Source organism: Amblyraja radiata, chromosome 14, assembly GCF_010909765.2.
Source record: "Amblyraja radiata isolate CabotCenter1 chromosome 14, sAmbRad1.1.pri, whole genome shotgun sequence".
Classification (NCBI taxonomy): Eukaryota; Metazoa; Chordata; class Chondrichthyes; order Rajiformes; family Rajidae; genus Amblyraja; species Amblyraja radiata.
Window position 1 is genome coordinate 16,581,566 of NC_045969.1, and position 20,302 is coordinate 16,601,867.

The window sequence follows — 20,302 nt, forward strand, 5'->3', positions numbered from 1 at the left end:
TGCTGTTGCACAAGGAAATCCACTAGTATCATTCTGAGACCCTTGCTATTGATGTCATCATTTTTTATAGAACTTTCACAAATAGCATTAGGGTGACTCCTGACACTATTTACGACAAACAAACATGGCATACAGCAATTTCTAAATAGTAGTCCCTATTACTAGGTTAGTTTCCAGCTTTAAATTGACAGACTGCCTGTGAGACACCCATTTCTGGATGAACCAAATCTTGCTCCATTTGAATGGGAAAACCAAACTTGTTCGGGTGGATTCCAGCAAAACTTTTTATACTGTTACCACAGACATTATTCTCTTCTCCAACAGTTTACTAATATAAAATTCTGCTTACCCGAATTAAGTTTCAAACCTCATAAGATTATTCATCTCCACCTTTGCAATAATATGCATTTAAAGAACATTGCAAACTTTTCCATCTCCATTACTTCAATGTTGCAGTTTGCCTACTCCTTCTTTATCCTCAACACATTTCAAGTATCCAGGCAACTAATAGCTGCAATCCATTTGCTCATCATTAAAGTACTCACTAATCTACACTAACTCCTTGTGTTATACTTGGAATCCTTGTCCTTATCTCTAGTTTTCTACATTCTTTCTTCATCCACTATTTATGCAATTCGTTTGAGCCTATGGTGCCTCTGAAATGCCTTCTGTGCTTCATTCTTCATGCAACTTCCATTACAGGTAGTTCTGCTGATGGTTGAGTTCCTAAGAAATATCATGTTACAGAAAATCACACTGTAAAGACAATAGTGTCAATTTGAAAAAAGGGTAGAGAGTTTTGGAGTCACAATAACAAAACTATTTTTCCTGAAAGATTTTCAATAATAAAGGCATTTTAAATAGCAATAAGTTTATTTTTGTGACTGCAAACTAAACATGATAAAAGTTGCATGGAACATTGTTTAATAGATTATTGTTGCACAAGAGTTAATAGAAGCGCTTGCTTCCCAATTTCAATGGCCACCCACAATTAAAGCAGCACTTGCAATCTTAAGACAGTGTCTGATTGCTGTGGGGAGGTTACATGGAATCATTTTCTCCAAGACAGCCTTTTTTCTGTTTGTCGCTTTCCAAAGTAACTTTTAAGTGGTGCTCTATTTCCTGATCAAAATCACGCTGTAACCAATTCAACCCACGTAATGCAAATAATATCCCCTAATTCATCACTAACATCTTATCTAATTAATTATATGGAAATACGCATTATAGCAGAGCTACCTGCATTTCAGCCTTCTGGTAATTCCATTCTTCTATTTCTATGTTATCTTTACCCCTCTCTCCATGATTAAAAGTCTCCATAAAATATTAAATTCTTGACCAATGTCTCCATGTTCCTCCCAATTTATTTGTTCCTCCCAATTTCTTTTCTGATCGACATCTATTTTTTGTATGGCCATTTGTTAACAACCATAGACTATTTCGTTATGAATTAAGAATGTCGTCTTTGTTCAAAATGGAGAAATCAACCACAACCTGTACATAGAAATCTGATCATTAATCCAGACCTACGATTCATAACATCAGGTAATTTTATACCTATTCAGACTTTACACACTTTTCTCTATATCATTAAAATACATTGGAATTTTACATCTATGTTGTTTGCCTAAAAAAAATCAATCAAATGTCTCAATACAGTTCATTTTTTTGAAAACCCTTCCTGGGTTAATATATACGTTGCAAACATTTTTGATGAGGTTTCTTTGAAAGAATAAGAAATAAATTATTAAAGTACTAATGCAGACGAAGAGTAAAGTTGCTTACTTTCCAAATATATTGTTCAACCAATTTACCAATGATGGGAATTTCAAGCCAGCCAGATGACAGCAAAGCTGATGGTAGCCAATGTGAAAGATTTTGATAATTCTACACAGCTATCAGAATCATGAAAAGGATAAGAAAGCAACAAGCTTATATTTCTCAAATAATTCTCTGGAGTTCTCCCCTTCTTGCTGCTCTTTCGTGCAGTCTTTCAATCCACATGTCAACTGATACTCAATTTGTAGCACTCTTACCTCAGAAGATCAGGGTTCAGAGAATGAAGTCTGTAAATCCAGGACGTGTTGCCCTATTGTACATATTGCCTTCCCATTCATGTGGAGGTAAAAGACCCTGTGCCGGTATCGTGAAGAAAAGCAGAAATGTAATTCTGGTGTCTTGACCAGTATTTATATCCCATTCAATTCCTGGTCACATTGGTGTTTAATGAAGACCACTATGTACTGTTTCCACTGCATAACAACAGTGACTACATGTTATAAAGGATTTCATTTAGTATATTTTAGGATATATTCTGAAAGGGGTGTGAATAGAACTATATAAATACAAACTTTAAAAAAAATAGTTGTAACCAGATTTAACATCCCCAATGAATTTCATTATATTTCAAAGACCTTATTTTATATGTATATGTCCTAGCATTTCATTCACTATATAAATTATTTCAACACATTGTCTAGAGTTTGTCTAGACATAGTAACTAATGAGTCTGCCATCACCACAAGTCCCTTTCTAAGCTTGTTTCTGTTGTCATTACCATTTACTGTGTCTTTATGATGCAAACCATTGCAACGAGTGTGTAACAGTTAACATTCATCAATGCTATATTTGCTGATGTATAGTTGATCTGCACTGCCCTGGAAAGCTTTTATGGCATTCTACAGCTCTATAGCTGGCCTTACATTTTCCTCTTCAGCATTGCTGACAGGCTTACAGATTAGAAACAATGGGAGTTCTCTGCATTAAAACCCGAGGAAACTTCACTCAGCATCTCTCCTCTCGCTGATATTAGTGCTAGAATTCTTTAAAATTAATTCAGAAGAATGGATTTATGATCTTGGTAGAAACCTGACCAGTGGAAATCTTCCCTTTGTTCTATTTACTTCACCTAATTGTCCCAGCAAGGACTATTGCTCACATTTCAGACAATACTATTGCTTCAATGCGGGGCAAGTTTTTTACTCAGAGAGTGGTGGGGGCCTGGAACGCATTGCTAAGGGTGGTGGTGGAGGCAGATACAATAGTGACATTTAAGGGGCTTTGAGATAGGCACATGGAAGTGCAAGGAATAGAAAGATATGGTTCATGTACAGGCTGATGAGATCAGTTTAACTCGGCATCAAGTTTGCTGTAAACATTGTGGGCCGAAGGGCCTATTCCTCTCTTGTGTTGTCCCATGTTCTATATTCTATATTCTACTCCATTAAAAATATTCCACGTGTAATTTTATTAACAACTTTTTGTTATTTAACATAAATCAAATCATGGGAATATCATTTACTTATTTTTTTGTACCTATTTCTCAAAAATGTTTGTCAAGCAGATTCATCTTCCCACCAAATCAATACTAGTTGTTTCACGTTGAGTAGTCACAGCTGCTCCACCACACAACTGTGTAGGAAGGAACTGCAGATGCTGGTTTAAAACAAAGATAGACACAAAATGCTGGAGTATCTCAGTGGGACAGGCAGCATCCCTGGGGAGAAGGAGATACTCCAGCATTTTGTGTCTATCCAACTAACAAGTGGACTATTTTGAAGCCCTTTCATCCTTTTAAATGTGATTGACGGTAAGCCATTGAGTCAGTTACACCCTGAGCACAAGTTGCCACCTTTCACAACGTAGGAATGAATTATGTTCCTAACACCAATGAGGTTCAGAAATGGAACCTTATCAATTGCCCAGCCTCCAAACCTTAGATATATGCCACCTTACTCAGGGATATTGCTAGTCTTAACTGGCTTATCAAGTCTCTGATTCAAAAATGATTGGTTTAAATATGATGAATTGTAAAATAAACTAAAGGAAAATAGGGAAAAAAAAAATAAATGATTGCAAAGGTGTTAACTAGAAAAAATAAGTCCCATTTTGGTCTGTAAGGACACCTACATCTCCTCTGGTTCAAACACATGTTTTTGGCCATACTTTTAGTACTAAAACTAACCTGCTGGAGAGTGAAACTCATGCATGCAAACGGTAGATATTTAAAACTGTAAAATATTGAATATAACTTGGGTTTACACATCGTATATCACTTGCTACAAATAGTGTTAAAACTGGAAGCTTACGGTACAGCTGAATTAACCTGTTGTCTGTCAATAGTTATCTTATCACTGCGTCATTAAAAGGTAATTAAAAACTCACCTTGGGTTCATGTGGACATATTTTACTTTAAGTACTTGTACTCAGAAGATTGGATTAATATTTCTTCGCGATACTGTACATTGATTTGAATCATAAATGCAAGTTCTCATCAGAGAGTAGATTTTAATGTGCAATTTGCAATGTAAAGGTTTTGATTCAACCAGTCCTGAGTGAATCTTGTATTTCTTGATCAGATTTTTTTTTACACGTGTTAGTTATGAGCTGTAGGCCACAAGAGCTCCTTGTGTTGAGAATGTAAATGAAGTGCTGGTTACTGGGTTTTCTGCAGGGTTCTGATAAAGGAGCAACAGAGCCCCTTTCAGGTAGCTGAGAAATATACTCCCTCAGAGCCCAGTTGTTTTACTAATAGCAGCAACTGGGAAGAGTTATGTTAATATAAATAACTATGATTCTCTACCTGGCTGCCTTGGTACACAAACTCACTCACAGCAGACATTCCTTTCCCTTGGCCTTCTCTCTCGTTGTGACAGAATAAGCCTATGGGCTACATAGAAGACCTAGCTGATCTAGAAGGCTTGGAAAAGTTGACCAATGGATTTAATCAACTGTCAAAGCCCCAAAGAAGGTTCTGACCCAAAATGGTGCTTATCCATATTCTCCAGAGATGCCTCCTGACCCATTGAGTTACTCCAGCACTTTGTGGCATTCTAAAGCAACAATTAATAGTAAGATTAAACGAGAACTTACCAGTTTGAAGTTTGATCTGTATTTTATGAAGAGTTACGATGAGGGATTACGTGAAGAAGCCCGCCAGGACGCATGCGTGTCATTCTTCAAAGCAGCGGTGTGAAATCACAGATAACTGTAATGACTAAACATAGTAAGATTAGAGAAGAGATACCAGTTGAGTATATGATCAAGGTTGGGAGCGGAGGGCACGTAATCCCTCATCGTACCTCCTCATAAAATACAGATCAAACTTCAAACTGGTAAGTTCTCGTTTAATCTTACTATTTTACTTCGGAGTCACGTGAGTGACTACGTGAAGATTTTAAAGCTCTGTGATTTCATGCCGTGGAGACGAGTCCATGCATCACGTCTGCCTTGATGACTGTAGGAGGAATTGTGTTAACATAATTTGTACATGAATTCGACATTGAAATCATAAAATTTATGAACACAAAATTATAACCCCTTTTAATGGGTTTAAATTAATTTACAGAACTTAAAATTGTTTCTGCAAACGTTCCAGGTTTCATTACTGGTTTGTTGTAAAATAGTTGGAATGTTTTTTCCCCTGACCATCCTGCTGCCTTGAGGATTTGGTCCATTGGTACATCCAACTGTATCGCTGCCGATGTAGCTGCAGCCCTGGTGGAATGAGATTTTAAAATATTAGTATCCACCCCAGCCTGTGTTAGCACCTGTTTCAGCCATCTTGAGATGGTCTGGACCGTCACTCTTGGTGTGGTTGCTTGTTGCTGACCAGAAGTGCCTTCTCATTGCCTCTTATGATTTTCGTTTTCTCCATGTATAACGACAAATGTCTTACTATACAGAGACGGTCATCTGTTGGGTATGACCTAAATTGTATATTGAGGCCTGCTGATCCCTGTCTGTTCTGCTTTACTAATTCATAGATATGAAACGTAATATTTTCAGTTGAGGAAGTCATGTTGTCCAGTCTTAGTTTATGCAGTGACTGTACCCTCTGTGCCGTGACCAATGCCATTAGCATGACTGTTTTTAATGTCAGTCTGTGTAGGGACAGAGCTGTTGCTGGAGACCAATTCCTGAGCATCTTCAGGACAATACTTACATCCCATATTTGGGAGTACCTGGTTCTTGGGGGATTAGTATTAAAAATTCCCCTCATAAGTTTTGTTACCAGTGGGTGTGTCCCAACAGAGTAACGCTCTGTCCCCTGCCATAGGGCACTTCTGGCGCAGTTGATGGCACTGTAACTGAGCCCCTCATCATAGTGGAGGCCTGCCAGATATTCCAGAACAGACAGGATGTTCATGTCTCTGTGGGTGATGTTGTTTTTGTAACAATGCATCTCCTACTTCCTGATATAGACCAGATAATGTTTTTTTTGTTTTTTTTTTGACTGTCTTTGGGCCGCCGAGATCATGTTCACTGTTCGGTCCGTCAGTCCCAGTTGTAGTAGAGGTGTTTTTAAACTCTACAAATTAATAAGTTCAAATGGTTATGGCATGGGTGGCTATCCCTTGTTACGGGATGTAGCAATAAATCTGGTCTATGTGGGATGGTGATACATGGTTCTAATACCATGTTTAGTACCACTGGGAACCATGGTTGAGTAGGCCAATCGGGTACTACCAAAATACCAGACGCAGAGTCTTGTTGTATTTTCCTTAATACCCGACTGATGAGGCAGAAAGGAGGGAATGCGTAAATAAACAATTTCCCCCAATGCAGCGAAAATGCATCTGTCGCCGCTGCCCCAGGGTCTGGGTCCCATGAAACATAATTTGCTAACTGGTGGTTAAGTCTGGATGCGAATAGATCGATATCTGGTGTTCCATATCTTGCTGTAATATCAGCAAATACTTTTTTATTCAACATCCATTCGGTGTTTTCATTAAATTTGCGTGACCTGGTGTCTGCCACTAAATTTAGTCTTCCTGGTAGGTAAGTGGCTGATATCCAAATATCTCTCTGGATACACCATTGCCAAATTGTATTAGCCAGATTGTCACATGATGTCGATGTGTTTCCACCCATGTGGTTAATGTATGCTACCACGGTGGTATTGTCTATCTGTAGTCTAACATGCTGGTGATATGACCCAGTACAATATGACTTTAGGCCATGGAATGCACACAACATTTCCAGGTAGTTTATGCCCAGTGTGAGTAATAATGATGCCTCCTGAGCAGTCCATCTACCTCCACAGCTGGTGATGGTATTGGTGGCTCCCCACCCAAGTGCACTGGCATCAGTTTGTAGTACCATGGAAGGGTTACTGACAATGATTGGATTGGAACAAAGCCAGATGTTATCTATCCACCATTTTAGTTCCATTTTAGCTTTGATTGGTAGTTTCATAGGTCTGTCAAAGTGACCTGCATTGATTTTGAGTGCTTGTATTTTTGCTCTCTGTAAGTTTTGGTAATGTAGAGGTCCAAATTGTTTGGCTGGAAAGGCAGCCACCATTTTGCCAATTACTTTTGCTACCAATCTGATGGATGGTTTGCTGATGTCAATGAGGTTATTGCAAGCCTCTATTAAATCTCTAGCCTTTCCCTTAGGCAGAGTCACCGACATGTGAACTGAGTCAATGGTGAACCCCAAATAGTCCATAGTAGTGGAAGGCGTTAGTTTAGATTTAACTGGATGGATAATATATCCCAGTTTTTCAAATAACTGTTTTGTGGCTGTTACGGTTTGTTTGGCCAATTCCAAAGTTTTGCCCACAATGAGTATGTCATCTAAATATGCCATGACCATGTGTTTTCGTTTCCGTAGAAACGTTAGGGCTGGTTTCAAAATTTTGTGAACAGCCTGGGGGCTGATGATAAACCATTTGGCAGTGCTTTATACTGCCAGTGTTGTCCCATCCAGTTGAATTTTAAGTAACATCTGTGGTCACCTCGTATAGGCACTGAATAGTAAGCATCTTTTAAATCGATGCTGGCCATGAAGTAACCTTTGGAAATTAATTGTTTGGCAGTTACAAAGGTTTCCATTTTGAAGTGAATATATTGTACAAATATATTCAATTTTGTCAGGTCTATGATGATGCGACAACCACCATCTTTTTTGTTTTTGGTAAATATATTGGACACGAATTCTAATGGTTCGTGTTGAGTTTGCTCAATTACACCTTTTACGTAAAGCCGCTCCAGTTCAGCTTGCGCTTCTGATTTTTCTTTATCAGAAAGCACGAACATTCGGTTCGGTATATGTTGAACTGGAGGGCTGTACTTGTGTATAAACTCTATTGTATATCCCTGGGTACTGCTTAAGATGTAAGTATCGGTTGTTAACATGCTCCATGCATTCAGAAAAGAGTGTAATCTCCCACCAACCTCCATGCTCCCTGTATTTTGTAGGGAACCAGACCCACCTACCTCCATAGTTACCAGTGGCAGGTTTACTTCTTTTTATAGGTTCTTCGCTGCTGTTGTTGCGCTGGTGTCTGGATTTTTGGTTTGGTTGGCGTTGGAGGTCCGCGCATCTTCCAAGAAGGCCGGCCTGGGCCATGGCCTAAAAAAGACTCATGTTTTGAGTACCGGGCCTTCGAGCTTTCACCAGTCATTCTTGTTCTGCTGGTGGGTGCGTAGGGGTGCTGTCTTTGGCTGTAGTGGGTTTTTGATGGAGTCTCTTTCATCCACTGTGCGTGCAAATGCTGTTATCCCTGCTGTTAGGAGTTTCAATACTTTTTGTAATTTGACGTCCATACTTCTGACTCCTATTCCAATGTGTTTCCATATACAGGTGTTTACTATTGGAACATTCAGGGATATGCAGTTGCCCAGTGCCAGGTGTCTTGATGTGGTGTCAAGTACAGCCTGTTCTTGTAACTGGTTTAGAGACATATAGTCTATACTGGCAGCTAGCTTTGGTTCCAGATTTTGACCAGTCTGGTCTGGCTGTATGAAATTGGACACCATGTCCAGTAGATTATTTCGTTCCTGCACCCCTTGCACACTTGTCTTTCCTTCTACGGACCCCTCTTCCAGGTCAGCCCAGAACTGACCCGCAGTGCTCCCCTCTGATGAGGTAGAAGCACTGTGCAGCCCTTCAAGAGGTACTGCTGTGGGTTTATCATAGGGCCCACTGTGACCCAACTCCATCTCCCGGAGTCTGTCACTTTGGAGCAAATGCTCCACACACCGCTCCATCCGGCTCCAGCGCTCACGGTCGCTGGCCGCCCGCGGTTGTTCAAAGTCGGACTCCTCTGAGTCCATGACCTTGTTTGTTTTTTGTCTAGCCTTACCGCCCGGCCGCGTGGATCTGGCCGGTGCGGAGGCGACATCGGGCACAGCTGATCGCACTATCGGTGATCCAAGTGCCGCTGGCTGCTGCTGGCTGCCCGCTGCTCCGCAGTCCTCCCTCACCAGCTTTGTCGCAGGCCTTGTCTTCTTTGTTTTGTCCATGTTCCCACCTGTAGTTGGAAATGGAAACAAAAAAGACCGCAGAGTAAACTCTTACCTGCAAGTTGCGGCTGTTAAACTGCCGCTGCGGGGGAACGTCGTTCCACCGCGTCTGACGTTTCGCAATGCGTGTAGCGATATGACACGCATGCGTCCTGGCGGGCTTCTTCACGTAGTCACTCACGTGACTTCGAAGTAAAATCTATATTATGGTTGAGACCAGGCACGTGCCGTCAGGGGAGGCAAGGTAGGCACTGCCTACCCTGACTAAAATTATAACATGGTAATTACTAAATATAAATAGTAAAGGCATGGGAGAATTATGCCTATCTAAGAGATCGATCTCTTAGGTAGGCACAATTCTCCGTGCCTTTCATCCGCAGAGCTTGTAACGCTTGAAGGTCTGTGCAGCCCACGTGCCGTCAGCGCTGCTGGAAGCTGTCAATTTCAAGTGTGGCTGAAGGCAGCTGAAATTCTGCCTTTGCAGCACTGTGCATGCACAGCAGCATACTGCACATGTGCAGCGCTAGTTTCTTGGCGGGGTTTTCAAATATGGATCGGCATTATTTTAAGTGTATCTTAGGAAAGAGAGAGGGAAGAATGGAGCACGTGTACCAATGATGTAGTAAGTACATTTCTTGGTGATGTTTTTAAATACTATTTCCCGGGGTGTGGGGGTGGGGGGAGAGCTCCTTTCACAGCATTTGGGGAGACTGGCCTGGGGTAAAGTTGCAGGGAGGGTTGGAGCGTTGTGAAGGAGGGGATCTGGATCATACCAGTAACCAATTTGCGACGCTCCTTGCACGGAACCACTGCATTGTGGATGGGGGGAGAAGTAGCTCGGGTGGCTGCGAGCAGCCGCCGGGCTGGACAGAGGAACCGGCCGCCACTTCAGCACCTTCTGCTGGCCCCCGCTCACCTCTGGCAGCTCTCCGTCTAAAAACCTCTCTCCTGCTGCTCGCTGGCCTCAATCATGTCAGCCGCTTCCCACAAATCCTTAAATTCCGACAGTGCGATTGAGGTTACTCGGCTATGGGAATTTAAGGATTTGCAGAAAGCGGCTGACATGAGCGAGCGGCAGGTGAGAGGTGTTCAGACGGAGAGCGGGCCGGCAGAAGGCGCTGTAGTGGCGGCCAGTTCTGCTGTCGGGTTCCGGCGGCCGCTCGCAACTCCCCGAGCTGCTTCTATCCCCGGCTACAAGCGGTGGCTCCGTGTCCAAAGAGCTGCGGCAGCGGTGAGTGAGTGAGTTACTGGCATTATCCCCGATCCCCTCCTTCTCAACACTCCTGCTCTCCCCGCAACTTTACCCCTGGCACAGACTCTTCACACGCTGTGAAAGGAACTCTACCCCAAATTGGTCCCTTGAACTAGTGTTGTCATTCAATTAGATGACAACTGATTCAACTTTTCCATGTGCTCCCGTTTTTCCCACCATCTCTACAGCTGCCATCACCTTTCCTACCTTGTGTAATTACTCACAGCACATGCCTGGTTGAGACGGTTCAGCTGTGAGACTAACATGATAAATGGGAAAACTATTTTCACTAGTTGGTGAATTGGTAACTATAAAGTAGAAACAAGGAACTGCAGGTGGTGGTTTAAAAAAAAAAAGGACACACTGTGCTGGAATAATTCAGCAAGTCAGGAGGCATCTCTGGAGAATATGGATAGGTGACATTTCAGGTTGGGACCCTTCTTCTGATGCAAAGTGTGAATCTCAGGAAAGGAATGTGGATGGAAGATAGGGGAAGGGGAGAAAGAGCTATGAGACCAAACTAGAGGAATGGTGCCTCATATGCAGCTTTGGTTGTTTACAACCTAATGGTATGGTATGAACATTGAATGCTCCAATTTTAGGTAACTTCTAACAACCCCACCTTCCTCACTCCTTTCTCCCCCTTCTCCCCCCACCCCTCCCCTCCATCCTCCTTCCCTCATCACCCCTTCCCCCTCCATGCATATTCCTTCCTCTGGCTTCACAATTCACAACACCAATCCTTTTTCTCTCACACTTTCTTTTTTAGTCTCTGGCCTTGGTTCCAACCATCCGCCTATGGGAATAAGCTGGAGAAGCTCATGTGGCCGCAGCATGAATGTGCAAACACCACACAGACAGCACCCATAGGCAGGAATGAACCCATGTCTCTGGCACTGTGAGGGTCGCGGCTCTAATTGATGCAGCACTGTGCCACCCACATAACTATCCAGGAGAGTCCAGTTACACTTTCACCACAGACCCAAAAACTTTTTTTCAAGTATTTAGATATAGGCAAAGTAGATTGAAAGGTGCATTCTATAAAATCCTAGTGGGATCTGATCTGCAAGATGGATTTGTCATTGATACTTTTTATTTAATCATTTTCACTGCAGAACCAAAAGTAGAATTGCTGGCAGTTTTTGAATTAGAAATTACTGAAAAGGATGTGATTGTAAAAAGCAAGAGATTTATTTTCTAGGCAGTCTAAGAACATTCCAAAGAATTTTGATTTGAACATGATATGATACATTTTTTGGCATTTCTAGCCAAGTAAAATTCTGAACATACATAAGTGTAGTTTAAATTTTTTTCAATATCACTCCAGGCCAATTTCCTATGTCTGCTCCAAATCCCAGGAATTCATGCAAGTACAGTGATGGGAAGGCTCAAACAAAGCCAGTCAAAGTATTTATTTAGCTCTATCCTTATCACAAAGAGTGGTGTGGCTAGTTCAGAAGCAACTAATCTTCAGACATTAGCCAGTAGCCAAACATGCCCCAGGAAGTTTCAAGAAAAGAATTGAAACATTTACGAAGCTCCATTTTAATGACCTATTTGTTTAATCTACGTCACTAAACGAGCACTAAATAAACAAACTTACAACTACAACTCACATTTTAAATACTGTTGCACATATTTTTGCAAATATGGCTAAAAGCAAAATTTATAGAGAAATTTAAAGGAAGAAGGGCAAAAAGATTTGCAAGTTATTTTCTAAATGGCTGCAATGTTGATTGACTGAAATCCAATACTGCCAAAGGTTACTTCAGACTGGTATTCAACCTCAGATTATAACATTTAAATTGTATCCTGAAGAAGTCAGGCCAAAGAAATGGCACTAAGTATTTTATTGATAAGGAAACTGTATTTCTTCTATTTGTTCTTAGAAGTGCAATTTAAACCCTCTTATTTCATAATGTGTAAGAAAATTGTTGAAACCAACTTTTGCCCTTTCCATAGGTAAAGCCATTTATTATGTTTAGTTTAGAGATACAATGCGTAAACAGGCCCTTCGACCCACTGAGTCCACAATGACCAGTGATCCCCACACATTAACACTATCCTACACAAACTAGGGACATTTTTTAAAAAACATTTTATACCAAGCCAATTAACCTACAGACCTGCATGTCTTTGGAGTGTGGGAGGAAACCAAAGATCTCGGAGAAAACCCACGCTGGTCACGGGGAGAATGCAAAAAGCTCCGTATAGACAAGCACCCGTAGTCAGGATCGAACCCGGGTCTCTGGCACTGTAAGGCAGTAGCTCCATCACTAAGCCACTGTGCCGCCCCTGTTATAAGACACAGGCCCATCCCATGGGCGAGAGACATTAAATGAAAATCAAACCTCACCAGGGCCTGTACTCACTGGAGTTTAGATGGATGAGAGAGGACATAATTGAAACTTAGCAAATAGTGAAAGTCCTGGATAGAGTAAATATGGAGAGGATGTTTCCACTTGTGGGAGTGTCTAGAACCAGAGGCTTTAGCCTCAGAATAAAAGGACGTACCTTCAGAAAGGAAATGGGAAGGAATTTCCTTAGTCAGAGGGTGGTGAATCAGTGGAATTCATTACCACAGATGGCTGTGGAGGCCAATGTATATTAAGACGGAGATTGACATAATTCGGATTAGTGAGGGTGTCAGGGGTTATGGGGGGGTTAAGAGGAAAAGCTAGATCAGCCATGATTTAATGGCTGAATGGACTTGATGGGCTGAATGGCCTTAGTCTGCTTCTAGAACTTATAAACCTATGGACATGCAGTTAAAAGCAGGGTTTCTAGCAATCCCAAATTTTAAAAATGCTGAAATTAATAAACAGGTCAGGCTGCATTTTTTGGAGAGAGAAACAGAATGAATATTTCAGGGCAACATTCTTAATCAGAATTGGGGAAACATTGGAAATGTTTTTAGTCAATTACAGGTAATTATATAAATCTGGAATAAAAACTATTACCAGTAATGTTCATCGTGAAAATATTGGATTGACATTAATATCCCACTAGCTTGAGTAATATGTTCATACCCTCAGTAAGTGATTGAGTCTTAACCGTCTCTCTGAAAATGGCTTGGCAATGGCTTGTCAAGGGCAATCAGGGATTAGCAACAAATGCTGTCCTTGCAACTGACACCCACACACCAATAATGAATAAAATGAATGGAAAATCATGGTCAGCCTGTCAAAGAACCATACAATCTTCGAAAGTCATTAAGGTAATCTGAATTTGAACCTTAAATGCACTTTCATGGAAATATTTAATTAAAAAATAGAGAAACATAGAAATTAGGTGCAGGAGTAGGCCATTCGGCCCTTCGAGCCTGCAACGCCATTCAATATGATCATGGCTGATCATCCAACTCAGTATCCCGTACCTGCCTTCTCTCCATACCCTCTGATCCCTTTAGCCACAAGGACCACATCTAACTCCCTCTTAAATATAGCCAATGAACTGGCCTCGACTACCCTCTGTGGCAGTGAGTTCCAGAGATTCACCACTCTCTGTGTGAAAAAAGTTCTTCTCATCTTGGTTTTATAGGATTTCCCCCTTATCCTTAAGCTGTGACCCCTTGTCCTGGACTTCCCCAACAACGGGAGCAATCTTCCTGCATCTAGCCTGTCCAACCCCTTAAGAATTTTGTAAGTTTCTATTAGATCCCCTCTCAATCTCCTAAATTCTAGAGAGTATAAACCAAGTCTATCCAGTCTTTCTTCATAAGACAGTCCTGACATCCCAGGAATCAGTCTGGTGAACCTTCTCTGCACTCCCTCTATGGCAATAATGTCCTTCCTCAGATTTGGAGACCAAAACTGTACGCAATACTCCAGGTGTGGTCTCACCAAGACCCTGTACAACTGCAGTAGAACTTCCATGCTCCTATACTCAAATCCTTTTGCTATGAAAGCTAACATACCATTCGCTTTCTTCACTGCCTGCTGCACCTGCATGCCCACTTTCAATGACTGGTGTACCATGACACCCAGGTCTCGCTGCATCTCCCCTTTTCCTAGTCGGCCACCATTTAGATAATAGTCTGCTTTCCTGTTTTTGCCACCAAAATGGATATCCTCACATTTATCCACATTATACTGCATCTGCCAAACATTTGCCCACTCACCCAGCCTATCCAAGTCACCTTGCAGTCTCTTAGCATCCTCCTCACAGCTAACACTGCCCCCCAGCTTAGTGTCATCCGCAAACTTGGAGATATTGCCTTCAATTCCCTCATCCAGATCATTAATATATATTGTAAATAGCTGGGGTCCCAGCACTGAGCCTTGCGGTACCCCACTAGTCACTGCCTGCCATTGTGAAAAGGACCCGTTTACTCCTACTCTTTGCTTCCTGTTTGCCAGCCAGTTCTCTATCCACATCAATACTGAACCCCCAATGCCGTGTGCTTTAAGTTTGTAAACTTATCTCTTATGTGGGACCTTGTCGAAAGCCTTCTGGAAGTCCAGATACACCACATCCACTGGTTCTCCCCTATCCACGCTACTAGTTACATCCTCGAAAAATTCTATAAGATTCGTCAGACATGATTTACCTTTTGTAAATCCATGCTGACTTTGTCCAATGATTTCACCACTTTCCAAATGTGCTGCTATCCCATCTTTAATAACTGACTCTAGCAGTTTCCCCACTACCGATGTTAGACTAACTGGTCTGTAATTCCCCGTTTTCTCTCTCCCTCCCTTCTTAAAAAGTGGGGTTACGTTTGCTACCCGCCAATCCTCAGGAACTACTCCAGAATCTAAAGAGTTTTGAAAGATTATTACTAATGCATCCACTATTTCTGGAGCTACTTCCTTAAGTACTCTGGGATGCAGCCTATCTGGCCCTGGGGATTTATCGGCCTTTAATCCATTTAATTTACCCAACACCTCTTCCCGGCTAACCTGGATTTCACTCGATTCCTCCAACTCCTTTGACCCGCGGTCCCCTGCTATTTCCGGCAGATTATTTATGTCTTCCTTAGTGAAGACGGAACCAAAGTAGTTATTCAATTGGTCCGCCATATCCTTGTTCCCCATGATCAACTCACCTGTTTCTGACTGCAAGGGACCTACATTTGTTTTAACTAATCTCTTTCTTTTCACATATCTATAAAAACTTTTGCAGTCAGTTTTTATGTTCCCTGCCAGTTTTCTTTCATAATCTATTTTTCCTTTCCTAATTAAGCCCTTTGTCCTCCTCTGCTGGTCTCTGAATTTCTCCCAGTCCTCCGGTATGCTGCTTTTTCTGGCTAATTTGTACGCATCATCCTTCGCTTTGATACTATCCCTGATTTCCCTTGTTATCCACGGATGCACTACCTTCCTTGATTTATTCTTTTGCCAAACTGGGATGAACAATTTTTGTAGTTCATCCATGCAGTCTTTAAATGTCTTCAATATGTTGAAATAAAAGTTAAAATGGTGTGATATTTGACATATGCACATGCAAATGTAAGAATTTGTGCAAGTTGATGACAACAACATATTTATTTGAGGGAGTTTCAATTAATATAAAATGTGCTAAATGAACTATCATTTTCAGGTGGTTTTCCTTTCTGGAATTCCTATATTATTGAAGGGTTTTTAATTGATCAGAGACGAGTGTTGTGGAAAGATATGAAGGTGCTTGAATATTTACAAGCAAAAATTAAGGTGCATTTTGGAAGAGTGAAATGACACCTTCTGTGGTTATGTGGGACTAAGAGTGGTAGCTGAGGACAGAAGAACAGACAGAGGGCTGTGAATGGAGCAATTCCCTCCAAATATTTAGACTGGATAATGTATTCTATGACAGCATATTTTTTTTGTCTTTCAGGTTATTCATTTGAATGGTTTTGTTCTATTTGTAACAAAAAAAATCCTTCTACTGGAAACAGAGAAAGAATATTTAATTACGTATCAAGCACCTTTCATGTCACCGATGCTTTATGTTTTTTTAGAATGATGTGGGTCAACTTTGCATACAAAGTCCTACAAAGGTCAATGAGATGAATGTGTAGTAGATGTTCTTAGTGCCGCATGCGGTAGGGTAATTTTTGGCCAGAACACCAAATCACCTTGCTGTTTAGTTTAGTTTAGAGATACAGTGTGGAAACAGGCCATGCGGCCCAATGTGTTTGTGCTGACCAGCGATCAACCATACACCAGTTCTAGTCCTACACACCAGGGACAATTTACAGAAGCCAATTAACCTACAAACCTGTACTTCTTTGGAATGTGAGGGGAAGCCAGAGCATCCGTAGGAAAACCGCGCGGTCAAAGGGAGAAGGTGCAAGCACCGTAACGACAACACCCGTGGTCAGGATCGAATCCGGGTATTTGGCGCTGTAAGGCAGCAATTCTACCACTGAGCCACTGTGCCACCCTCAGTTCATTTTAGTACTGTGGGACCTTATGTAATCACATGAAAAAGTCGCTAGGGCCTTGGTTGAGCATCCCCAAATGTCAGTGCGTCCTTTGAATAGCGTCAGTGGATTGATTTTAAATCTACAATCACTTGTAATTGAATAATTTACAAAAAAAAAGGAACTGTATTATTAATCTGAAGTTGATATCTAACTCAAAAAATATTTTGAGCCAAGGCAAAGTTAGGCTAAATGTGATTTTGTTAAAATATATGTTGAAACTTAACATTTCCAGCATCAATTGAACAATGATGCCATTATTTATTAATCTGATCTATGCTGTAGTTTTAAACAAGCAATGCCATATAATTTATACATTGAATTTATTTCACTTTTGCTTAGATGTTCATTTTCATTATTTTAATTACATGGAATATGTCACATACAAGTAACTTTAGAGGAGATTAAGCTGAACAGAATAATATACAACATGTCAAATTTATAATGACTTGGCCTTAGAAAACTGAATTAATTTTACAAAGGCAAACAAAACAATTGAAGAACTCGCAATTGAATTTAAAATAAGGGCACTTGTTTCAACTTAGTCCTTTTAATTTCTCCTTTATTTTGCATCTTTTCATTTCCCTTTTAGTGTCAATCTCATGCTCCTCTATTAGTCACTTCCAATGTAATAATAATGTCATAATAGATGTTATTAGTTCTGCCTAGGAAGGAAGTGCATATGCTGGTTTAAACCGAAAATAAGACACACACGCTGGAGTAACTCAACGGGACAGGCAGCATCTCTGGAGAGAAGGAATGGGCGATGTTTCGGGTTGAGACACTTCAGACTGAGAGCCATGGGAGAGGGAAAATGGAGATATCAATGAGTGCAAAGAGAATGGAAGTTGTTAAAATGACAGATCATGGCAGATGATGATCAAGGAAATGTACAATGGTTCATTGTTGGCTGAGGGGAAAGTGACGAGGTATACAAACAGTAAAATTAATCAGGAGGACAGTGAAATTAGTTGGAGAACTAGGGTGGGGGAGGAAAGGTTTAGAGGATATAGGCCAAATGTAGGCAGGTGGGACTAGCGAAGATGGGGCATGTTGGTCGGCGTGGGCAAGTTGGGCTGAAGGGCCTGTTGCAGTATGCGGTATGACTCTAATATAATGTGATGAGGAATCTGCTCAGATTAGATTGTAGAAGGCTATTTTCTTTAGTGGAGTAGGCTTGAGGATTAGAGGTCACAGGTATAAAATAAAGGAAAAATTATGAAAATATTGATAAGATGCAGTGTGTGATTGGAATCTGGAATGTGCCGCCCACCAATGTGGTTCCTGTGTGGCTTTCAAGATGAAACTAGAAGGAACATGGTGAGGAAATACCTGCATAGCTACAGGGAAAAGGTTGGTTGATAGAACTGGAGAGTTGCTCTGGTAGAGATAGTGCAGACATGATAGACCAAATGGCCATTTGGCCATTCTGTCATACTAAGATAAGGCACATTTGCAGCCAAATCAGTTTGGTTCAGTTTGGCTGCAAATGAACCCAAACAGAATGGAACGAAAGAACTGTGTAGGAATGAACTGCAGATGCTGGTTTAAACCGAAGATAAAAGCTAGAGTAACTCAGCGGGTCAGGCAGCATCTCTGGAAAAAATGAAGAAGTCTGAAGAAGGGTCTCGACCCGAAATGTCACCTATTCCTTTTCTCCAGAGATGCTATCCAACCCGCTGTGTTGCTCTATCTTTTCGTGTCTATCTTTGGAAGAAAAAAACTGTTGTTTTCCAATCAGCAGCAGAGAACAGGGGAGTCCAGGAAGGGTATCTACTTGGAAAGGAAAAAAGCTTTCAAGACCGGTGGAGGATGGACATCAGAAGAGACTGGGGGCATTCAGGGGAGAAAGGGGGTACTGACTGAGTAAGAGAGATTTCAGCTTTTGGGAAAGGAAAGGGGCTAGAAGAGATAATCGGGAGAAAGTCAAGCGGGAGGCAATGGCCTTTCAACAAGTGAAGCTTTGAGTTGCCACTTTGGCGCAATCTATAAGGTTAAGCTGTAATGAAACCAGCAGGACTTGAAATTCAGTGGTCAGTGTGATGTGTTGAGCTGGGCCCATGTATCATTTATGGGTTGGAAGCAGAGTTATCACCATGGATATATTAGAATGGAAAATAAAGGGTTTTGGGGCGATCCTTACCAGAACCAGGCACAGTCTTGTATGAGGTTTGAAGAAGGTCTGAAGAAGGGTTTTGGCCCGAAATGTTGCCTATTTCCTTCGCTCCATAGATGCTGCCTCACTTGCTGAGTTTCTCCAGTCTACCTTCGATTTTCCAGCATCTGCAGTTCCTTCTTAAACAGTCTTGTATGAGCCTGCTTATATGTACCTGAAGGTAGAATTATGGCCACATTGAAGTCAGCCACATTGCATGCTCTGCTTAAAAAAAAGTAAAGAAACTGGTTAGCCAAGTAAGTGCTGATGCACTGCAAAAGGTAAACTTAGTTTTCACATTTTAAGCACAGCTATAAGCACATATTATCCAAAGCTGAGAAACAAGTAACTGCAGATACTGGAACCTTGACCAAAACACAAATGCTGGAGTGTTCATCATCATCAGTGGTCACTCGGAACTAGTATGACTGTCTTCTGTGGAGGACGCCTGTGTGTGACTTGGGGAAAGTGGTGCACAGACAGCCACCACACGATTCTTGACAGACCTGGGTCAGGATCCAGTGGCATGGAGTCCAAGCCAACCAGGGATCCTTTTCTGCTGCAGCCTTCATCCGCCTTCCCTGCCGTTGTGACGCTTCACTAAAGTCAGCCATCATCCTCTGCCTGTTCCATGGTTGTGGTCTTGGTTGGATTGCTCTTTGTCAGGGACCTCCCCCCTCGACCTTACCGCTATGGGTGGCCCTACCAGGAGCATAGCTCCAGACGGCATCGCTTTCAAGATCTCAGGACCACACAAGCTTCACCGGCACGGTGACAAGGTGACAATCCATGGAGTAAGCTGGAGTATTATACCAATGGCACGAGTGCTGGAGTAACTCAGGCAAGCAGCATCTCTGGAGAACATGGATATGTGACATTCCTGGTCATGACCCTTCTCCAGACTAATTGTAGGAGGGAAGAGAAAGCTGGAAGAGAGCTGGGGGTAGTTGCAGTCTACATTTGGAACCAGGACTGTTCAATATAATCGACAAAAAAAAACGTAGGCATGGCTTGGACCCACGTGAGTGAGTGCCCATGGCTACACCTCTCAACTTGCTGGAGTAACTCAGCGGGTTAGGCGGCATCTCCGGAAGGATCTACAGAGTTAGTCTGGCACGTTGTGCTTTACTATTCGAAGTGGGCTGGTTTGGAAAGAGTTCGAATGGCATTGTTCCCATTGCTCGGAAACCTTGCCCCTGAAAATAAACCCAGGGATCGAAATCTCTGAAATCCTCCGTTAA